The sequence below is a fragment of the Chlamydotis macqueenii genome, chromosome 1 (assembly GCF_036417535.1).
Source record: "Chlamydotis macqueenii isolate bChlMac1 chromosome 1, bChlMac1.mat, whole genome shotgun sequence".
Classification (NCBI taxonomy): domain Eukaryota; kingdom Metazoa; phylum Chordata; class Aves; order Otidiformes; family Otididae; genus Chlamydotis; species Chlamydotis macqueenii.
The window spans coordinates 14,694,142-14,715,232 of NC_141556.1; positions in this window are offsets into that span (position 1 = coordinate 14,694,142).

The following is a 21,091-nucleotide window of genomic DNA, read 5'->3' on the forward strand; positions in this document are numbered from 1 at the left end:
CCCACCCTGCCTCCTAAGTGTTCTGGTCTTCAGTGCAGTTTGTAGGGAACTGCATTCATCCAGCCACAAGTATGGTGCCCCATGGCATGGAAACAGGCAAGCAGGGACAGAGCACAAGAAAGAAGACTGTGAGCTGGTATTGCCACCAAAGTCCCCACTTCATCACATTGCAGGACGACTTCTGCTCTGCCAGACAGTTCCCTACAGCACCCAAGGCATGAGACAGTCTCTGATCCACCCCTCCACAAACAGCATGGACATCTTGCTGCTCCTACTTTCTCTGTCCCCAAAGCTCTAGGACTGGAGCATCTGAAACATTCCAGTGCGGGAATGCTTCTGGGGCAAGTTCAGCTTTCCTTCTGCCCATCTGATGTTTTTTTTATATTGAAGGGGTTTGGAAAAGATTTTCCTTCTAACCATGTGGAACAGTCCAGGGTGAAGGAAGGGTGGAGAAATGTGAGAAACAAAAAGAAATTTTTCTCATAGAATTTCTTACTTTCATCCTACTTTAAAGTCTCCCTAATAAATAATTCTCGCATGTAAACAGTGCCAGGATATTTCAAAAGGACAAGCTGAATTTTTTCCTTATGCAATAGTAACCGAAAACCCTTTTTTGGATATACTTAATCAATGCGTGTTGATATCTTACCACATGCATAAATCAGATAGTCCCCAAGGTGTATGTGTCAGAGCCAGGAAGGAGGAATGCGCCTCTGCAGTCACACAACCAGCAAATCACACGGGGTCTGTGTCTCACTTTGAAGCTGCTGATATACTGAAAGTTATTACTGTAAGAGAGCCAGTCCTGGGAAGCAAAGCAGCATCCTAAGGATACATGGAATCCGGTCTATTTTTCTATACCAACACAGGAGTTTGAACAAATCCAGGCAGAAGAGTTCAGAGATTTGCTAGATTGGAGTAGTCTATCAGACAACCACAGCTATGAAACTTTCATTTCTACACTTAACCCCATCCTGGAGGGAAAAGGTTAATGTACCGCCTGGCTTCCTAATCCCAAAAGACCTCTTTCACTTGTGTTGGTGAGGGGCTAACAAATTAAGACATTAACTTACACATCTGGCTGCACAGCGGGATGCTTTAGTTACTCTGCTTCTCCACCTTCTCCTATGCAGAATGGTGTTTGCAACGGCAGCGCAGAGACCAACTCCACGTGGCATCGTATTTGTTTTATCTCGTTCAGGAGATTGAAAAGCTGACAGCAAATAAAGCAGATATTCCAGACACTCAACAATTTCCCTTTCCATACAGAAAGTCAGCTTCCAGATGCTGACTCCAGACTGCTTCTCCACATAATGCTTGCCAGCTGGGCTCCTGCTAGCAGGTACCTATTGGGATGGGGCTTTTTGGTTTGTTTTGGTTTTTTTTTTAGTCTGCTGCCATATGCAGTGAGAGGACTTCTAGGAACACTAGCCATTTCAAACCAGGCTTAAAAACAGTTTGTGCTGCCAGAATTGGGCAAAACTTGATAACAGGAGTCAAGGATTCGTCCCTAGTATCTACATAACTGAGCCACTCCCTACAATGATTAATTTTTCCAGCCAAATTACTCTTAAATAAGAAGCTAAGAGATAGTGTCTATAGATAGTAAATACACCTTAGTATCAGTGCTATTGACAAGGCTGATATCTTTGAAGGAAAAAAAGCTGCTCATGAAACTATTCTGTCAGAAATATGCACGTATGTTTTTTTCCCAGAAGGGTGGCTTCCAGTACAAACATGTACGGTTCAGGAGATTCAGATACGCGAGGTCTCACTCTTGATAGTAACTCAAGTTCCAGCTAAGCCCATGGGAATTACCAGGCTGCAAGTTCTGCTACGCTCTGCTTCTTTTTTTCTAACAATTCCCCGAATCTTAAAATTACAAGTCAGTTGACTGCTGCCCAACCCATCTTGTGCTATTTCTGAAAGCTTTCATTTGTAACAAATCAGCAGTGAATAGCAACCACTGCCTCCTTTAATACACCTCATGTGTTTCATTCCTGATAAGATAAGATGATTACAAACTTGTGCAACTCTTAGGACTGAGAGAACAACTAACCTTTATTTACTTCACAGATCCTGATGATTACTGGTGTAGTCATACTGGAAAATTCATCACAGGCCTTAATGAGGCTTGCTTACAGCTGTGCATCCTCATCCCAGTGAGGACCCCAGTGCCTGCAACTGTGCCACCTCAGGCTCTGTCAACTGATAAGTTTTCATAAGCAAATGAATTCCTGAACCAGAACTTCCAGGTGAAGGTACTTCCAGGAAAGCAGCACTGAGGACAGTCTTCTCCACTACAGAGCTGAGTCATTTGTCCCAGCATGGCAGTGGAGGGGCTGACTGGAGATTCCCTCTCATCAATGAGATCAAACGAAAGTCCTCTGCCCACCTGGGGTGGGAAATTTCTCTGTAGCTCTGCATGGTTCTCTGTATTTCTAAAATCCTTCTATTGTAGCCAAGACCCTTCTGTTCAAAGTTTCTAGATCTACCACAGTGAGGCACAGAGAGAATTAGCGCTTTGCATTGACCTGATTTTCACAGCAGTTTCATCTAACCAAGGTGTTTTCATGTCCTGTCCCAGGGTAAGTGACTGCTGCTCTTGCCCAGGATGACAATCTGTAGTGGCAGCCATTTCACTGGTGGAAGATGCTCCTTCAGCGTGGTGGAAGCTGCTGTGAAAACTGACCCAACTCTGCTGTGAGTGAGTACAAAAATAAAAGCCACGGGCAGAGCACGCAAGTAACAGTAGAGAGAGAAGACTGACACAATAAAAGACAAACTTGAACTATTTTCTGAACAGCTAAGAGGGCAAATAATCTGATTCATAACAGAAGCAAAAATCTCCCTTCAGCAGTCTTCTCTGAAGAGCTATCTGCACACCAGAAGTTCCTACACTAGTTTTCCCAAAGGCCTAAACTTGAAAATGCTGTGTTCTAGTTCTCTTTCCATAGGATAAGGAAAGAAGACGTGTGCAAGAAGCAGGTTTACATCCAAATGCTTATGAGCTTCAGAGCTACTGCCTAAATCCTTGCAGAATACACGTTCCTCTCCCAGGTCTTACTCCAGGGACTAAGCCAGAATCACTTATCATGGGTGGAGGAGGCTGGAAAAATGAAAGTAAAGACCACTTAATGGGCATGATAATCATATCAGCTCTCTTTAATGCATTATTCATGTAGACTGCATAACGGATGTCCCATACAGCTGAGAAGATGTAGATGAATAGACAGTATTCTACAATCATACCAAAACCCATGTCTCCTTTCACTGTTTTTATAAACCCAAAGGCTGTCAGACCACGTGAAGCACAAGACATCACACATGTCTTTGATCAGTCACAGGCTGGTGAAGCACAGGGCAGGGAGCCTGATGGTCACCCTTCATTCAGGTTAAACAGAAGAGCGATTAAGTTCCATTATGAGGGAAGACGGTCGGGCACAGCAAAAGTCACTGCCCAAGTACTCCAGGTGGGACATGGACTTGCAATGGTAGCAGGAGCTTGGAGACAACTGGTTGAGCTACATAAGTCTTTGAGGAAAAAAAAAAAACCACCATCCCAGCAGACAGAAACTAAGCACCAATAATTTCAACCAAGAAGGAAGCAGAGGCTCTTTGAAACATCAGCTCAGCTAGAAATGCAAGGTTAGGCATAGTCACTGAGAAATGCACTCATTTTTGTGTGTTCCACCAACGTTCAGAGATACAGTGCTGCACTAAAGATGTATGCATTTATCAGTAGGTTTATTCTCCTAGAAAAACCCAGATAACTGTTCAGGCCAGGAGGAAGCACTGTGTGAGCACAAGACACGTACACTGAAACACTGCAAATGCTAGTACAGAAAAACCATCCTTCCCTGATGTATTATTATATCTCAAAATGATAGCACAAACTCTTTGACAGATATTAAATGGGCTGTAAAAACAAGAATAGGTATTTTCCTAAAATACAGACTGCAGTTGGAATAGAAATTACTGACTTAATGAAGTTGTTACTGGAGAAGATTCTACAGGTTGTATTCTGGAAGTAAGAATAAAATCATACTTGTACCTCACCTTAACAATTCTGATCAAAGTAGGCATCTTGTGAAAACAAGTATTTTGTTTACTCCTTTAGTTTTCCTTAGAGGATATATGCATAAAAGGCAGTTGATCTACACTGTGTCTAAGGGGCTGACCTGCAAAGTGCATGAATGGGAGGAGACACATCCTCTCCTAGGCGTGGCATGGGGGAACAGTGCTTAAAAGCAGAGGAGTTACTTTGCCTAACACAGTTATTTGGAGCGTGTGCCTAATTTGCAAATTCAGTAAGTAACAATTAAATGATTAGATAGTAACTTTATATGAAGGGCGAGTTATTAACACAGGTTTTACGGGGTTTTTTGGTCCCTTTTACCCCCTATCCATTATCTTGCTTGCATAAGCTTGTGGATGGTTTTCTGTTCGGCTAATTGTCTCAGAGTGCGATACTCTCATTACCTCACCAGTACTGCATCCATGTTAATTAGGACACAGCTTTGTGGTCAGGATTTGAAACAGAAGTGATACTGAAACGGGTTCCCACACCTATTCCATCCATCCCCAGCCACACATACTTGCTTCCTTCTGTCAGCTCTGGTGTTTGTATGATCACGGATCTGGCTGTAAAATAGCACAACCCCACAAATAAAAGCTTCCCTTTCACCCAGAACAGAGTAAGAGCCACATGAGCACTACAGTCAGTGCAATGAAGATCACGTATGTCAGTATGGTGGGAAATGATGGGCAATAAATGTAGAGACAGTAGATGCTGCAGACAGACTGTGCCTATAAAAAGAAATATCCAGGAGAGGAAACAGTGCATCGAGGAGATCGGCTTTCCAGAGACTGCGTGGCAGCCACACTGACTGTAGAATATACAAAAGACATTCTTTTGCACAGTTTGTTTATTTCTGAGGTTACATATAATCAATTAACATCCTCCACGTTCCCTGCATCAACTTTTGTTGCTTCATCTTTTCTTTTCTCTAGGCACTATAAAAGAAATTATCAGTTTGCAGTGTCAAAAGCCAAGTTTCTCTTTATTGCGAACGTACAAGAGATCACTCACATGGTACAGAGACTGTCTTACTTATCACAGCTCTGCTCCTGCAACACTTGGAGTTAGTCCTGGACTTCTGTATGTGTATGGCTTGTGTATATTGCCTGGTTGAGCTCCAATTTGTCCACAAATCTTTAATGAATAGTCCAACTTGCCAGAATACTTTCACAGTAGCAGGCCAAATTCCATCTTTTTTACAATTTCATTCTAGTGTAAAAATTTTTGCAGTCACCAGAGGGCACCATTATAGACAGCTTTATAAGTTTCATTTAACTGATGATGTAAGAAAATAGACTTTGGGAAAAGTGCCTGTTAATAGTCACAGGAGTCCTTACAGGGACTGTGGCATTCACAGGACAAGAGAGTATTTCCGATTGCCCTTTCCCGAGACTCTGCACGGTACCACACATACTCTGCATTGCAGCAGATGCTACAAGGAAAAAAATCAATTGAAAATCATTTTAACTGAATTATAAGCAGATCCAAATCAGAGAATTAGCAATTAAGTAATTAAAAATGTGCGTTTCATCTTCAGCCACCTCGTCCTTTCCCCACCTCCCAGCTGATATATACATCTAGGAAAGTATTTTGTATGGATTTAAACAACTCATTTTTTAAAAAGGCAGGAGTTAACTGCATCAATGCTGAGTAAGAACAGATGCACTGCTAGTAACCACAAACCAGCAGCTCTTCAGGAGTATCTGTGTACACACTCTTACCTGCCCCCTCCCCTCCTCCTGCAAATACAAGACATTACTTTTTAATTACGTTATGCTTACAATTGGGTATTATAGGGAGAAGCACACACACACACTTACTGTGAAACAACAGATGAACAGGATGCAAACCGTCAGTTTGGATTCAGCCTTTTGCAAAGTATGCGTTGCCCTTGTACCTCAGCAATGTCAGTTCTTACACACGCTCAGGGCACACATTTCAATCCACAGACCAAACAGACCTATGCCAATATGTGCATTACTTTGTTTCATCAAAACATTAAATAGAACTGCCAGTCTTCTGGAAACTGTTGATGCGTTATTCATTGAGCAGTAATTCAGATGCTTAGTAGAACTAAGAGGATAATTTACTCCCAAGTTGCTGGATTTGTTTGAGGATTTTTTTTGACCCTTCTCATATTTTGCTTTCTTTCATTGGATAATTTAGGAGTAAATCTGCAAATTATATTTTACCAGCAGCTGCATCAGACCTGACTCTGTCAGGTTTTCAAACACTGAGGTTAAGCTGTGCAGCCACAAGAAGCCTTTTGTGGATATTTTAAAGTAGGCAGGTTTAATGAAAGAACAACGACCACACACTTTGCTCAAATTATTAATGACAACATTCTATGCTTGGGAATGGCTGATTTTGCTAAGGAGATTTGTCTCTGAATTCATTTACATTAGCTACTTCAGCTATGCAAACCACACAAATGAAGTTGCACTGCCTTTCAAAGCGCTTCACCCAGTACTTTGCTAAAGACTCAGCTACTCAAAAACTGTTTCTTTCTTCATCTCTGCCTGGAGCCTTTCCCCATCCTCTTTGTGAACGGAAAAAGGAGGCACAGAGACTTCACTGGGGAACGGAAAGGCTCTTTTCACACCCCTCTCTAGTACTCTGCAGATTCCCAAATGCCTCTCTGGACTGTTTTTCATAGAATCATAGAATGGTTAGGGTTGGAAGGGACCTTCAAAGGACATCTAGTCCAACCCCCCTGCAAGGAGCAGGGACATCCCTGACTAGATCAGGTTGCTCAGAGCCTCATCCAGCCTGGCCCTGAATGTTTCCAGGGATGGGGCCTCTACCACCTCTCTGGGCAACCTGTGCCAGTGCTCTACAACCCTCATTAGAAATTTTTTTTTTCCCAATATCTAATCTAAATCCATCTCCCTCTATTTTGAAACTATTACCCCTCATCCTGTCGCAACAGGCCCTACAGTCTCTCCCCATCTTTCACGTGTCTTTTTCACATAGTATCAGGTATAGTCATAAGACAGTTCTTCATACTGAACAAAGTAGCTAACAACTCACAACACATGGACCCCAGAAAACTTTCAAGGGTTGGACCTGCTCTGCGGGAAACAATCCTTGCATACAATCCCCCAAAAATGCTCCTGCTCGGGTGTGGGGAGTTTTCAGCCAAGACTATGAAAAATTCTACCTGGTGACTAAAGGAATTTCTAGTCTTTACTGAGTCAAATTCAAACACACTGTCAGGTACAGTCAAATAACTTCTAGTAACTTCAGAATATACAGAAAGCCCTGATTTGGTTCTTTTTTGTTGTACCTGCTCTGTTGCTATGACAAGCAGTAACTCCTATTAGATTTAACTTACATAGCAATATTAATTCTGTGCACTTCCACAGCATTTTCTTTTTGTTTGAAAATACTTCACAGACATTACTTGCTCTCTACAGAAACACACCGTGCTGTGATATTTTCTGACATTCTATGAAGAAAGTAGAAAAGTACTGGAAAACACAGTCAAAGTCATACCACTATCAGCAGAGTCATATTTCTGTACAAAGCTTCACCTATGAGCAGTAGTAGAAATTATAATAAGGAAGAGAATTATTAAATAGAAAAACATTATATACTTTGGAAGAATCCAGATTTTTTTTTTTGGCAAACTGAAATCATAATCAAGTACAATCAGACTTCTTGGAAGGGCTCAACAGCCACAATGATGAGGATAGTTTGGTTGGTAAGGGTATTTAAGAAAGCTTTCAGCCATGTTCCTCAACATGGCTTTTAAGGAAACCAAGCAGCTATAGCATAAGAGGGAAGATCCTTCCAGGGTAAATAATGGTTAAAAGATGGGAAACAGAAGACAAGATGGTCAGTGCTCACAGTGGACAAAGCTCATCAGTGCAGTTCCTAGGAGATCTGTGATGGAGCTGTCTGGTTCAGCATACCTGGAAAAGGGGGTGAACAAGAGTATGGCAGAGTTTACTGATGATAGGAGTTATTTAGGGTGGTGAGAATGAGGGGTGATAGACTGGACAAAGAATCAGTCAGTGGGCAATAAAATGGCAGATAGAATGCAATATACATAAATGTAAACTGATGCACAGGCAGAAAAGCAATTCTAACTTCACATGTATGTGCTCATGCGTGTGATCAGAGCTGACCATTAGCACTAAGAAGTGAGAACAGTGGGGCTATGCTATCAGCTCAGTGCTCAGAGATCACAAGGATAATGCTGAAGTTTAATATTAGCTCAGTGGAAGACTGGACGATCCTGGAAATGAAAAGGTTAGCTAAATGCACAAACCCCCATATTCGGCTCAGGACGTGAAGATGGCTGGAGGCTCGGAGAGCAGTAGAGGAAAAAGCATTTTTGCCTGCTCTGTTCTTAGGCTTTCATTAAGGCATCCACTTACAGTGTCCACTGGAGACAGGATCGCAATCAGCATGACTATTCTTCTTTTATATTCTAGTTACTGCTCTATGAAACAATTGCAATCCTCAGGAGCTTTCAGGCTGAGAGGTACATTGACAGAAACTGCTACTTTGCTAGAAACGCCATCACAGAATAGCAGGTAGACCAGTCTAAAACCACTCTGGCTCAATAAGCCTGAAATAAGCAACACCTTTAATCCCCAAAGAGCCAGGAAGACACAAAAATGCTGGGAAGGGTAAGAGCTCACTGCGCATGTTGCACTCAGTTGTGTTTGCATCTTAGAGGTATCAGTAACTTACAGACTTTGCATCAGGCCAGAAAATAATATGGTATTTGTGTCCTTGGAAAAACTTTTTCTACATATAAAAAACAGTGAAATTTATTTCTTTAGGCAGCAAGCCACCAAAGGCCCATGTTTTCAGCAGTGTCATCGCTATTTAGTTAACTTTGTAAATTAACTTACTTCATTTACTCTGGAGTTTACACTTTTACTTATAGTCTGGTATTTGGAGAAATGAGGTATTTTCAGACATTTGCAGTGAGCAATCTGAAAAAGTATTTATTAACTAGAGTTAATAAAACTAATCCTAGAGTTTGACTTCCAGGCAGATACAGCACATTTTCTGGATATTATGCAGGGCAAGGAGGTGGACGATTATAAACACACAGCATAGTCTAAACCAAAAAAAAATGTAAACTTGCATCACATTTTTAACAGTCAGTGAAGTTTGAAATTAAACTTAAAATCTGGCCCATCAGAGAAATTCTATACTTAGTGAACATTGCTACTTTGAGTGAATCTAAAGATCTTATTTTTATCTTTTGGAAGATATAAGTCACTTCTTTCTGTTCAAAGCTTCATTTTGAATGAGCACATTGCACAGCTGGAGTGAAGTTTGTGGACCTGTCAACAAGTAATTCCTACACATCAGAACTGCACTGAATCGTGACGCAGGTGCCCAAGCACGTACCAGTCTACCTGCAAACTACAACTGAGGCGGAAGCTCTGCTCAGCCTCTGCTCCTGGGAAGCTGCTCGCCTTGCGATGCTCCTGGAGAAACAGCACAAGAGGGCGCCTGATGCCTCCAATATCCAAAGTCTGACTTTCAACACACCATCCCTGCTGCAATGATGTGTCATATTTCCAATGTCAAATTCAGATCAAAAACTGGTTACAGTAAGATGAGATGGGAAAGAATAAGACAAAGCCCTGAGCAACACCTTAGCTGCATATGATTTTTCCCAATTTTGCTAACCTACTGAGAGCATTTGAGAATATTTTAATCATCTATTAAATAGAGTGGATTCTCTGTTAACAATTCTGTTTTCTAAGTAAAAGCCCCTATTAATTTGGGGGAGGGTGGGGGGAATCCCTGCCGTATGTAGGATTCAAATGGTAAGATGCAGGAGAAACATCTCCAGAAAACAGTAACACAAAAGCCAAAAAGGGTAAAAAAATTTATGTCAAATTTAGCCTGGCAACCACCCAAACTGGACTTTGGCAGACTGCTTGTTGATTATAACAGAAGCCACTTCCTCTGCAGCAACAGGCACATCAACATTATTGTCTGCTTCCTGGGGTGTTTCAGTCCCAGAGTGGGAGCTCGAAGTTGCACAGTGTTGCCTATGTGGAGCCGAGTGACTGAAAAACACAAAGCGACAAATCCCCACCGGTGGCCCCGTGGGGAATTCTCCCATGCGTATCTCGTTAGGAAATGAATCGGGGTATTTTTCTCCCTGCCCTGGCTCCAGGCACTCCGACAGCTCCATTCAGCAGAGGGGAGGAAGGCTCTGCCCGAGGCTCCCCTACAGCTGCCAATGACTCATGCTGGAAGAACCCTCAGACTTAAGGGGACAAGGTCTTCCAGAAGTTTTTCCAAGTTCATTTTAACATGTTGATTTCTATCACTTTAAAGCTTTCTGCATAACTGCTACTTGCACAGCAGCACCTGACCTGGTGCACAACAAGTGATCAGAGCTGGCCCAAAGGAGCAGGCAACTCCTGCTCTCTCCTGGCAGTCATGCTCCTCCCTCTCCTGCAGCAACATCCCGAAGGAGAAACAGCTCCGTCCTTGCTGCCTTCTTGGGACACACAGTAGAACCAGAGAAACAAACCCGGCACCCTCCAGTCAGTGTCTGCTGCTCTCCTGGTCCATGAAAGGAGCACTGGGCAGATGGGGCTTTCTCAGTGCTTTCCTCCCATAACCACCACTGCCCGGCCACAGGACTAGGGACACATTTGTAGCTGCCATTCCCACTTTTCATTGCTTTGTTTGTTTTAAAGGCAAGCAGCTTCCCTACCCCTTCCTTCCCTTCTACAGCTCTGTACAGGGCTATGGAGGCACAGACAGGCTCCAGCTGCTCACCCACGAGGTGAAGACCAACAGTCCTCTAAGTAGCTTCCTACAGAAGATGGCATGAGGAAGGTACTTCTACTGCCTCTTCCTCCCAGTCTGCTCCCCACTGCCACACAGGGGATGCTCAAGAAAGGGCTCCTCCATTTGCATTTCAGCAGTCAGAGTAGAAGCAAAGTCTTATTGCAGGACAGCGAGAAAGCCTTTCTTGCAAAGGTTCAGGCAGAGCACGCTCCCATGCTCCCCCGCTGCGGTGCACAAGAATGACATCACTATGCTAATACATGAGACAGGAAGTGCAACCAAGCATAAAACCACTGAAAGTGAGTATCTGTGAAGTGCTGCCAAGAACACTAGCGACAACAAAAACAGAAAATGAGAAAAGAGGTTTAGTCCATCTAACTTCTTCCAGTTTTAGTAATCTCTAGTGTCAGTCCTAACAGTAGGTAGTAAGAACAGGTCCTCAGATAGACACTGCTCAGGGCCTTTGAACTTTACACAGGAAAAGGAAGATTTTTTTTTTTTTACCCCACCCCCAACATGATGGTGACCTTCTAATGTCTTACCCCAGCCCACAAATTGAATTCAGTACTTTGACACCAGTCTGATGATCCAGAAAACTTGCCCTCCCCTACTTTTTTTTTTTTGAGTTATACTAGTTCATTACCAACAATCTTAGTAATTCTTGCATGTCTTTTTACTATGTGGATTCCTTAATTTTCCAGAAAATTGCACTGAAGTCTTCAGTCTCCTTCAGCACAGCTCACCTGCCTAATTGCAGCTGCCCAAGTCTGAGCTTAGACTTCTTTACAATCACCCAAGAATCACTTATTTCATCTCATATTAATGGAAACACATAAACAGGGTCATCTGAACTACACTTTATCCATAAGACTTCTCTCCATCAACCCTAGAAATTTCCGGAAAGATCCTAGAAGCTCATAGTCAGCCAAGTTTGTGTCCCCTACCCACCTTTGTGTCAAGCAGCTGCAGAGTGGCAGTGCGCAGGAGAGGGGTGGCACTTGGCTGCAGGGAAGCGATGCCTTTAACAACCACGGCTTTCCAGAAAGTAATAAGATGTGCATATAACTTACAGATACAACTTAATGAAACCACAAAGCCAATCTGATTGCTGACTGCTACCAAAACAGGAGTTCCCTCCTGCTTTCCTTGCACTGGTACTCGTTTGACTCCACAGCAAGCTGTTCACAGAGCTACACTGGCATCAATCATCCACTACAAGAAAAGTGAGTTTTTCTTCCACTGACCCAGCTCACCGCAAATGCACCTGCCTGTCAGTGCTGGTACATCGGTGGACCAGGGAGGGAAGGATGCTCACATGGCCTGGGGTATGTGATTTGCTTGGCTGAGGCACTGAATGACGGACTACATACCTGAACAAGTTGAAGTGAATTGGTAAAGACCCCTGCACGGACATCTGTTTGGAGTTTACAAGTCTATTACTGAGCAATCGGATCTATTCGAATATGTTCCTGCTCCTTGCAGGGGGGCTGGACTAGATGACCTTTAAAGGTCCCTTCCAACCCAAACTATTCTATGATTTCACTTCGCATGCCCCAGTTTGCAGGTTTCAATTTCAATACCGCAGGACTAACGATGGGGCAGCTCACAGCAGCCAGAGCTGGTGCTTCAGCATTGTGCAGCGCCTGAGAGGTCCTTCACTGAGCACACCTCCAATTTCCCAAGGTTTCTAAAACACTGTTTCCCATACAAATCATCTTAGTTTAAATCATTCCTAATGGCAACATCTTTGGAGCTGAGGTCATGGATATGAGTCTGCTTCTTTAATTTACAATATACAATGTGAACAGCATAATCCAAAATATCACAATCTTAGCAATGTATCATTCCCCTCAAAAGCTTGTTCATAAAACGCTGTTTTCTACAACATAAACGACCCCACAAAGAAATTATAAATTAAATACAGACAGGTATTGCTGTTATTCACAAGACATTTTCAGTTCCCTCCTGTTCTATCTATATAATCTACCTAGAGTTTGGAAAATACAGTAATTAAATGTGTGGTTACTTCCCCTCATAATTCAGCATCAGATCCCATAAACGTGGGGGTATTAAAAATATAATTAATCTCCTTAAACACTAGAAAACTTGATTTAATAATCCTATTTTAACTCATACAGTTAAAATATGAAAATATCATTATTTTATGTAGCAAATAAGACAGATTAATTTAGCCCCAGCCTTTAAATGGGCTTCTGTACAAAATACACACAGAAATCAGAAACCTCCCAAAAAATCTCAACCTTAAGTAGAATTAAGCAGTCTTAGAATGACTACTAGTCTTATCAGCAGACTGACATCAAATTAAGGTGGCCTGCTTTCTCTCTTTTATACTCCCTTACAGACCACAGCAGAGAACCGGACCCTCCAGAAACAAAAGCTGCGTACCGCTGCGACAATGACATTACTCCTAAGTGCAGTCGCTTGTGTTATGAGCTACAGGCCCTGAATTTACTTCCCTTAATTTTGTAAATGTGCTCCCCATTGTAAATGCTTTGAAAAGAAATCAACCAACAAGAGAAAGAATAGCGACTGCTGATTTAGAACACATAGCAAATAGTTATTTGCTTCAGCTACGATAGGGGGTACAGGAATGAATGAAGGCGCAGCTTTTGAGGGCTGCAGGAACCACGTTGGTGTCCTTGTTCCCAGGGCTGTTCTCTCTACTTCTTCATACCAGGTGCAGAAACAAAAAGAGGAGTTTCTGGCCTGTTTCTTCAGATAACTGAAAATTCTCAGTGCTGCTATTTGTTCAAAGCTTCACACCGAGACCAAGAGAAGTTTCTGTTCAGAGTTACCTCTAAAGAAAGGTAATGGCAGTAAGCGTAAGGCTGTGCTGTCTCAAAGGCACCACGCAGTCTTCCATCCCTTACAGATCTCCACCACACTGCTCAGTAACACCCAGTAGCACACCAACGATGTGACTAACACCAGTCAGTCTGGAACAGTCACGTGAATGTATGAAATCCTGTTGTTTAAAGCAGAATATTTACAACTGCAGCTTTCCCTGTGGACAAAAGCCTCCATACCGTAGTATACAGCAGCACCTCTAGGAAGCCAAGACAAGGCCATCAGCATCTGAAGCCCTGCTACCGGCATAAGGGGACCACTACTGACTGAACCATTCCCCTGGTGATTAGCATCCACTGGAAAGGTAGGACAAAAACCATCTGAGTTTTGGTTTTGTTTTGTTTCAAATATGAAAAAAAAAAAGAGACAGTGAAAAGAACTCAACTCTGAAGGCTTTGTGCCCTGATATCTCACGCAGCATAATCCTGCAGAGCAGCAATGACAGTCTGAATTACCAAGGTCAGGACTGGACATTTCCAGGTCTGGAAACACTCCTCAGCACGGCTGATAATGTAATTTAGTCTCAACTAAGAACTCTGAAGTACTCAAACTGCAGACTGAGCCCATCTCAAGCTATGTACTTTCAACAGAACGGGCTGGATAGGACCACACAATCACAGAAGTACATTATTAGCCACCATATAACTGTGTGCTCGTAGAAGCACAAAGGTTTTTAGCCTTAAGCAGCTACTTACCATTGAACGCAATTCACAAAAGCATTGGGTCACTTCAGCAATATTGTACAGTTAATGACAGACACAGCTGTCCGTTCACTGTAGATTTTTGGCAGCTGTAGCCACATCATGGGACCGGTCATTTATTGCTACATACAGACACTGACGAGACACAGAAAGGATTATTTTCCTTTAACTTGTACTTGGGTGTGTCCTTCCAAAAACACTGCAAAGAGGACTCTGCTGTGCCAGCCAACCCAGGAGACCTATCCACAAAACTTGAGGATGGCCTAGGGGCTCTCACACCCTTGGGGTCCTCAAGAGGAGATGTAATCCCTGGCTGCGGAATGAGGATGCAGCGCTAGGCTAAAGCACACAAGAGCTCTGCACGAAAAAGCAGATCTCGTCCTGAGGGAATTTCTGTTCACTTGAATGCCTTCCCTGTAATCCCATTTTATGGGCCACATGTTTTGGGAATGCTGCACAGTCATGAGACTGAAAGGAATCACCTGCCTTTACTTGCTACCAGAGGACTGCAGAAAAGCAGGATACAGCCTCAAAAACTCTCATGGCAGCTTGGGGTTTAGCTAAATTGTTATTACTATAACAAATGTTTTAGTCTTAAATGGGTACTAAGCTCTAGTAAGAAATATAAGTTGTTGTTTTTAAAGTAAGAAAACAGTAATAAGAGGGGTTTTAAATTCACATTAAAACACTTCTGCTGTTTGAAAATGGAACAAGAAAACAGCACCTCAGCTTTTTAAAAAATAAGCTCCAAGATGATAATGTAGGTAAAATATTAAAAAAGAAAAATGAACAACTTTTACCATTTTTGGCTTGATAGCTCCCTTGTTTATCAATAGGTCCATTAACTTGCAGATTGAATAGCACACAACACAGCAATAAGCATGGGTAGACACTCAGAAACACTAACCACCCTATCTCTTCGGTGGAATATTAGATCCAGGTACCCCATTCTCTCCTTTTGAGTAAGGGCTGAGCAGAGGCGAAGCAATGTCAAGGAAAATTCACCATACTTGAGGCAAACTGCATACCCTGCAACTCCCGCCACTTTAAACACAGTAAATACTAATATGGCTGCAAATAAACAACTTTAAGGCTTAAAGTATGTCAATTATCAATTCATTCACATAACTAATAAAACAATCTCAGCTATTTTCACCAACAGAATACCTTTGTTCTCTAGCCAGGGAGCCTAATGGTTTAATCCCCTCTGCTCCCTCTTTCAGCAAGAGCAAAGCACTCAGTACCTGGCAGCACCAAGCACTTGTAAAGCTGCTGTGGTTCCTTTGCATTAGCATTTTCCATATAGTACTTTGAAAAAGAAGGCAGGCAGAAAATACAGTGACTTATAACCCTGAAGAACAATGGGCATTTCTGTGAGCTGGTTTTTCTACACAGGATGTGGGGTGGGCCTTCTTGAGCTTGTGTAATCTGTCTGGAAGTCCAAAAACCACACAGTGAAAACATGCTTTTCCTGTAGCAAACAGTCACACACACACACTCACATACAGGGTCTACCATTAGTTTACACAGTTGTCATTCACCATTAAGGATTTTTTTTTCATTAAAAATGCTTGAAAAAAATTCTTATTATCTCAAATAAGGTACATGGACCTTATCTAATTAAAATATGTAGCCTTTTTTATCCCAGCAAGAACTATATTTAGGGATGGAAACTTCACCTATTTAAAATGGAGTGAGAAGTTGCATCTCTGGTAGTGCTTTATGTGCTAGTTCATGTCCTAGATGACTAAAGCCCACAGATGAAAACTCGCAAGGCACTGGAAACATTTTCATGGAATGTGCTGGGAAGTACTTAAAGTGAAACACATACAGATTATCCTGTGAAGTAGGCTTTTCTAGATGCTCTGACTCTAAGACACCAGATTTAACAAGTTCAGGCAGCCCTTTGAAATCTCCTATTTCAGACACTCCACTAAGATCACCTCTTCTCCCTCCCTCCAAGCAGCACCAGGAGACAGTCTACCACAGGAAACTGCTTGCTGTAAAAGGACTGGATCCGATATAGCAGAGGTTAAAACACAGCAGAGAAATGGCTTCCTCCAGAGCTCTCCTCTGGCACTGCAGGGTAAAAAGACAGCACAGCTGAAGCAGCATATGAAAAGAGTGCATACACACTATTCCACATTCAGAAAGCTTAAGCAAGGGTTTTTGTATTTATTTCAAAAGGATTCCCATTTATCTAATAGGTTGCCTGAAAAAAAAGGAAGAACTTCCACTGCAGAAATACTTCCATCACAAACACCTGTCCTGTATCATACAGACAGCACAATAAGGCACTAGAGCCTTTAGACTGGTCCTTGAACTTCGGTCTCAGAGGAATATGTTTCCCAATAAACAGCAGGCTAATATTTCTAAGCATTGGAAGGCACGTCACCACATTACAGAAGTGCAAGACTTAATTGAAGTGACCACCCAGAAAAGGAACAAGTACCGGTTATGTCCTTCCTTCTAAAGATTTAGTTTATTGACGTTATCTGTGTGAAAATTTGACTACCTCCCCTTTCCTATTTGCCTCTTGAAGCTGCAAAACCTGATTTATCAAGAACAATTACTGAAGAAGTAGAGTTCCTAAGAATTATCTTAAAGTTTGCGTTCATAGTAAAAACAAAGATTTTATATTTGACAAATTCAGTACTGTAACAAACCTTTAAGAATACTTCTCTTCTAGGAAGTAAACAGCCATATGAAGCAGGTACGCGTTTCAAAATATCAATTTACTGCTGTAACTTCCTGGGTTATGTATCTTTAATTCCTACTGAAACCAGCTAGTAATTTTAAACTTTATCATATATTCAGCTCTCACAGTTTTCCAAGTTAGTATTTCTGAAGCTATAACTTTTTCTTCTGCAAGTAGCTTTTCTTTCTTTCTGTGGGAAATCGCAAAGAATGGAAGTTAAGATTGAGCAATTGGGAAGAAAAAAAAAAAAAAAAAAAAACACAACACTCCAGCATACTTAAATTTATTTTTGCAAAGTATCAGGTTTCAAATGGCTAGAAAAGATCAAGAAATCTTCCCTCCACTTTCATATATTCATTGAAATTACCAGATTATATTCGTTAGGCAAATCATGAAGGGATGAATACTAAGCAACGTTAACACATCGCAGTTCCTACCACACCCTATGATATTTTGGCAATTACCACACAATTTGAGTCACAAACTATTACATTCTACGCAGAACTGTTTGGCTTCTGTCTTCATCTCCAGCAAGTTCCTGCCCGAGCACACGCACTATGCAAAACCAGCTCCTGCAGCTATGGAGGGGAGAACTGCAAGGAAATCCCAAAGCCCAACAGGAAGCAATGTTTCTGTGATTCAACATGTCGAGTCTTTTCCGCTGAAACGGCACCAACCAGTGTAAAAAGAACAGCATTAACTAAATGAAAAAAAATCTTTCACCTAGGAGAGTTTAACAGAGAAAAGAAGAAAGATTTGTTACATGTTGCAAACCAACTGCATTTCACGTATATTAGCTGTGCCAGAAGAGCAGAGAGAAGAAAAAAACAAAACAAAACAAAAACCACAATACAAAAAAAACCACCCATAACCTTTGGCTGGCTGGATTTACTAGCTTTTGATTCTTTTACTTAAAAAAAAACAAATAGTCAATGTAAGACGTTTATACCATAGCCTATGCCTGTAGAGGAAGTAAAGCAACAGATCTCAATGGAGGTTTACAGCACTCACCCCAGCATGCTGGAAGGAGACTGCACATTACAATCACTGGACAGGAGGAAGGTACAAGCCATTTTCTATGCAAAATAACAATGAGAATACCCAAAGAGTTTTGTTAACCTCACAAGCCACAAAACAGAATTAAATTCCATTCTGCTCCCTGCAGTTCCCATCTGGCTTTAATTTGCTAGAGAAGACTGAAGCCTGTGTTCAAAACACAGACCGAGTTGTAAACATTAGTCTCTGCTAGCATTACTCGTGAGGTACAGGATTTACCAAGGAAAGCCAAGGGGGACAGTGGAAGAAGTAGTCTATGAAAGTAAAACTTGCTCTGTCATTAAGCTCACTGTTTTAATTGCATTGTTTTAATCCATGAAATGAAAGTGAAAAATGTTTGATGCTCAGAAGAAACATACTTGCAGAAAATCCAGTTCTACTCAACTCTATTATGTTTTGTAACATTACGAAATCTAACAGGGGAAAGTTGAGAAATGTCAGAACAAACTGCCTGGGCCACTGGACCCCCTCGTTTTATAAAGCTTGTAATTACAGGCCACATACTGTTGCCTAATTTATTTCTTGTCATGTTATCACTAAAAGAGCCCTGCTTTGTTTCCTGCAGAAAGTTTTCTTAAACTGTGACAAACTAATGAAACTCCAGCTAGGAGCATCTCATGGTGATATTTAAGAACACACCTTTGATGAGACTTTGTCCCCATCTCTGCCTTATACTTCCTATGAAACAAAATTCCTCAAGCAAAAATTTTTCATTGATGACCAGTCATTAGCTTCTAGTTGCCTATGCCCCTGACATGAGGCACTGATCTGCTTTCAAAATCTATTTACGAAGTTTAAATAGAAGTGAAAAAAGGAGGAAGATGTGTTTCTGCAGCAATATGGACCTGGAGGTGTTCTGTTTCACACCATGCAATAACTCTCCCTTCATTTTGACAAATCTTAGATCCACACTGAGCCTCAACTCAAAAATTCAATTCAGGGGTGGGAGAAAGCAATCTCCTTACTAAGCATATCAATCCCCTGTTCAGAGCATACTTTCACAAATGATCAACACAACTGAGGTGAGGAAGCACTATGCTCTGATGTCAGAACAATAACCCAGAGGAGTGAAGAGCAACCAGAGATAACACCTTAAGCCACTGCTGCCTTTCGCACCTGCAACAGGCCCTGACATACCACTTCCTAGTCAGGGCTCACTGAGAAGCTGGCAGTGTTCCAACATTGAGTTGAACTTGTTCAGTCACCATCATCATGGTCCTACTGTTATCACTTTTTACTTTGTTGGGTTACTATCCAACCAGTTATTCTTTTTTCCAACTAGCCGAAACACTTCCATGACTCACCCAGCCCCTAAAGCCAAGCTAACAATCCCACCAGCTGGCTCAATGCTGTTTTTGTCAATCCCATGCTTACAGATCCAGCACACTTCTGCACTGGCTTCTCGATGGCAGGTGTTACTACCTAATAACCACTAAGTTTCATCAGGTCCTCATTGTAAGGCTTCCTTTTCTTTCACTGTTGCTAAAGGTGGCTCTTTTCATCATAGGACATTTTCTTACTCTTCAATTTGCTCACCACTTTTCTGCTTTATACCCTCTCATCTCACCAATTCCACACACCCCCCTTCCCCACAGCCTCCCTCTTCTCTGGCTCAGAGCTGCCTTCATTCCTGGAAGTCCTTAATTTTATCTTAATGCACTCCCTTCAGCCTTATTTTTTATATATACATATATGTGTGTGTGTGAGTCAATCTACCACTTTATCCAAGTCTTCTAGATCTAGTTAATGTTATTCTTAACCTCCAAGAGATACTTGTGAACAGGCTACATTGTACATGGCTAAGTCACATCTGTTTCACACGCCTAAGGTATGTATAATCTGATCAGCATGGGGAGTTGTGAAAGGCTCATTTTGAAACATAAGCTTCTTAAACCACACCACCCAAAACCCCCACCCACTGCTTAGATACACTCATTTCCCATGAAAGGATCACAGCTTGGATAAAATTTTGGCAAGTTCTCATATAAATAGCAAGAGGCTTTAGAATAAAGCATAAAACTAAGAAATGAAGCACGATTCCCTCCACGTTACTTAGGGAGTACAAGTTCTACCTAGGTCTTAGGGAAACTAAAAACATACAGAGAACAACAGGTGGTGCTACCAGCCCTCCTTACGTTTGGACCTTTCAATACCCACAAAGGACTCGTGCAGTTAGCAAACCCTACTGTTTGAAGGGAACATATGTTGACTTAAGCCCCTGTCCTTCACACGATTCATTGCTTTAGCTTATGTTTATGTACTATTTAATAACAAATGGTTCCTTTTGATGAGATAGTTCTACCAATGTCCAACTAAGTGTTCACACAGTTGTTAGCTTATTACTAATTTCATATTAAATTACTGTAAGAAAATGAGAATTCTTCAGATGAAGCTGCAAAGCAAGCTGCACAACAAGCCCGTAGAATTACCTAGTTAAGAGTTTAACTAGCAACAAAATTCTTTATTTTCATCTGCAAATTAAAAATATATTTGAGGGCAAATGGAATTGCTCAGATTTCTCATTAGTCCAGTGTCCACACTGCTATGTCTTTTTAACTGAATTCACATGATTCAGACATCAACAGATTAAGGTTTTACTGTCTGTGCCCAACCAGTGATGCAAGAGGTTACAAGTCTTTCTGTAAGCAGACAGACAGTTTTTTCCAGAGGTCAAGATTTTGCAAATTGTATTCTCAATCAGCATCCTTTCACACATAGCTAGTTCTCCAAGGAAGCTAGTATCAGCATGAAATTTTTGCTTCAGCAGGAAAAATCACAGTAAGCAGCTGAGATCTGTTCAGTTTTCTAAAACCCTAACTTAAAATGAAACAAAAGCCCAGATGAAACTGCAAACCAACACCCCCCAATGGAGCGTGACCACCACTGCTAAATAAGTGGAAAATACAC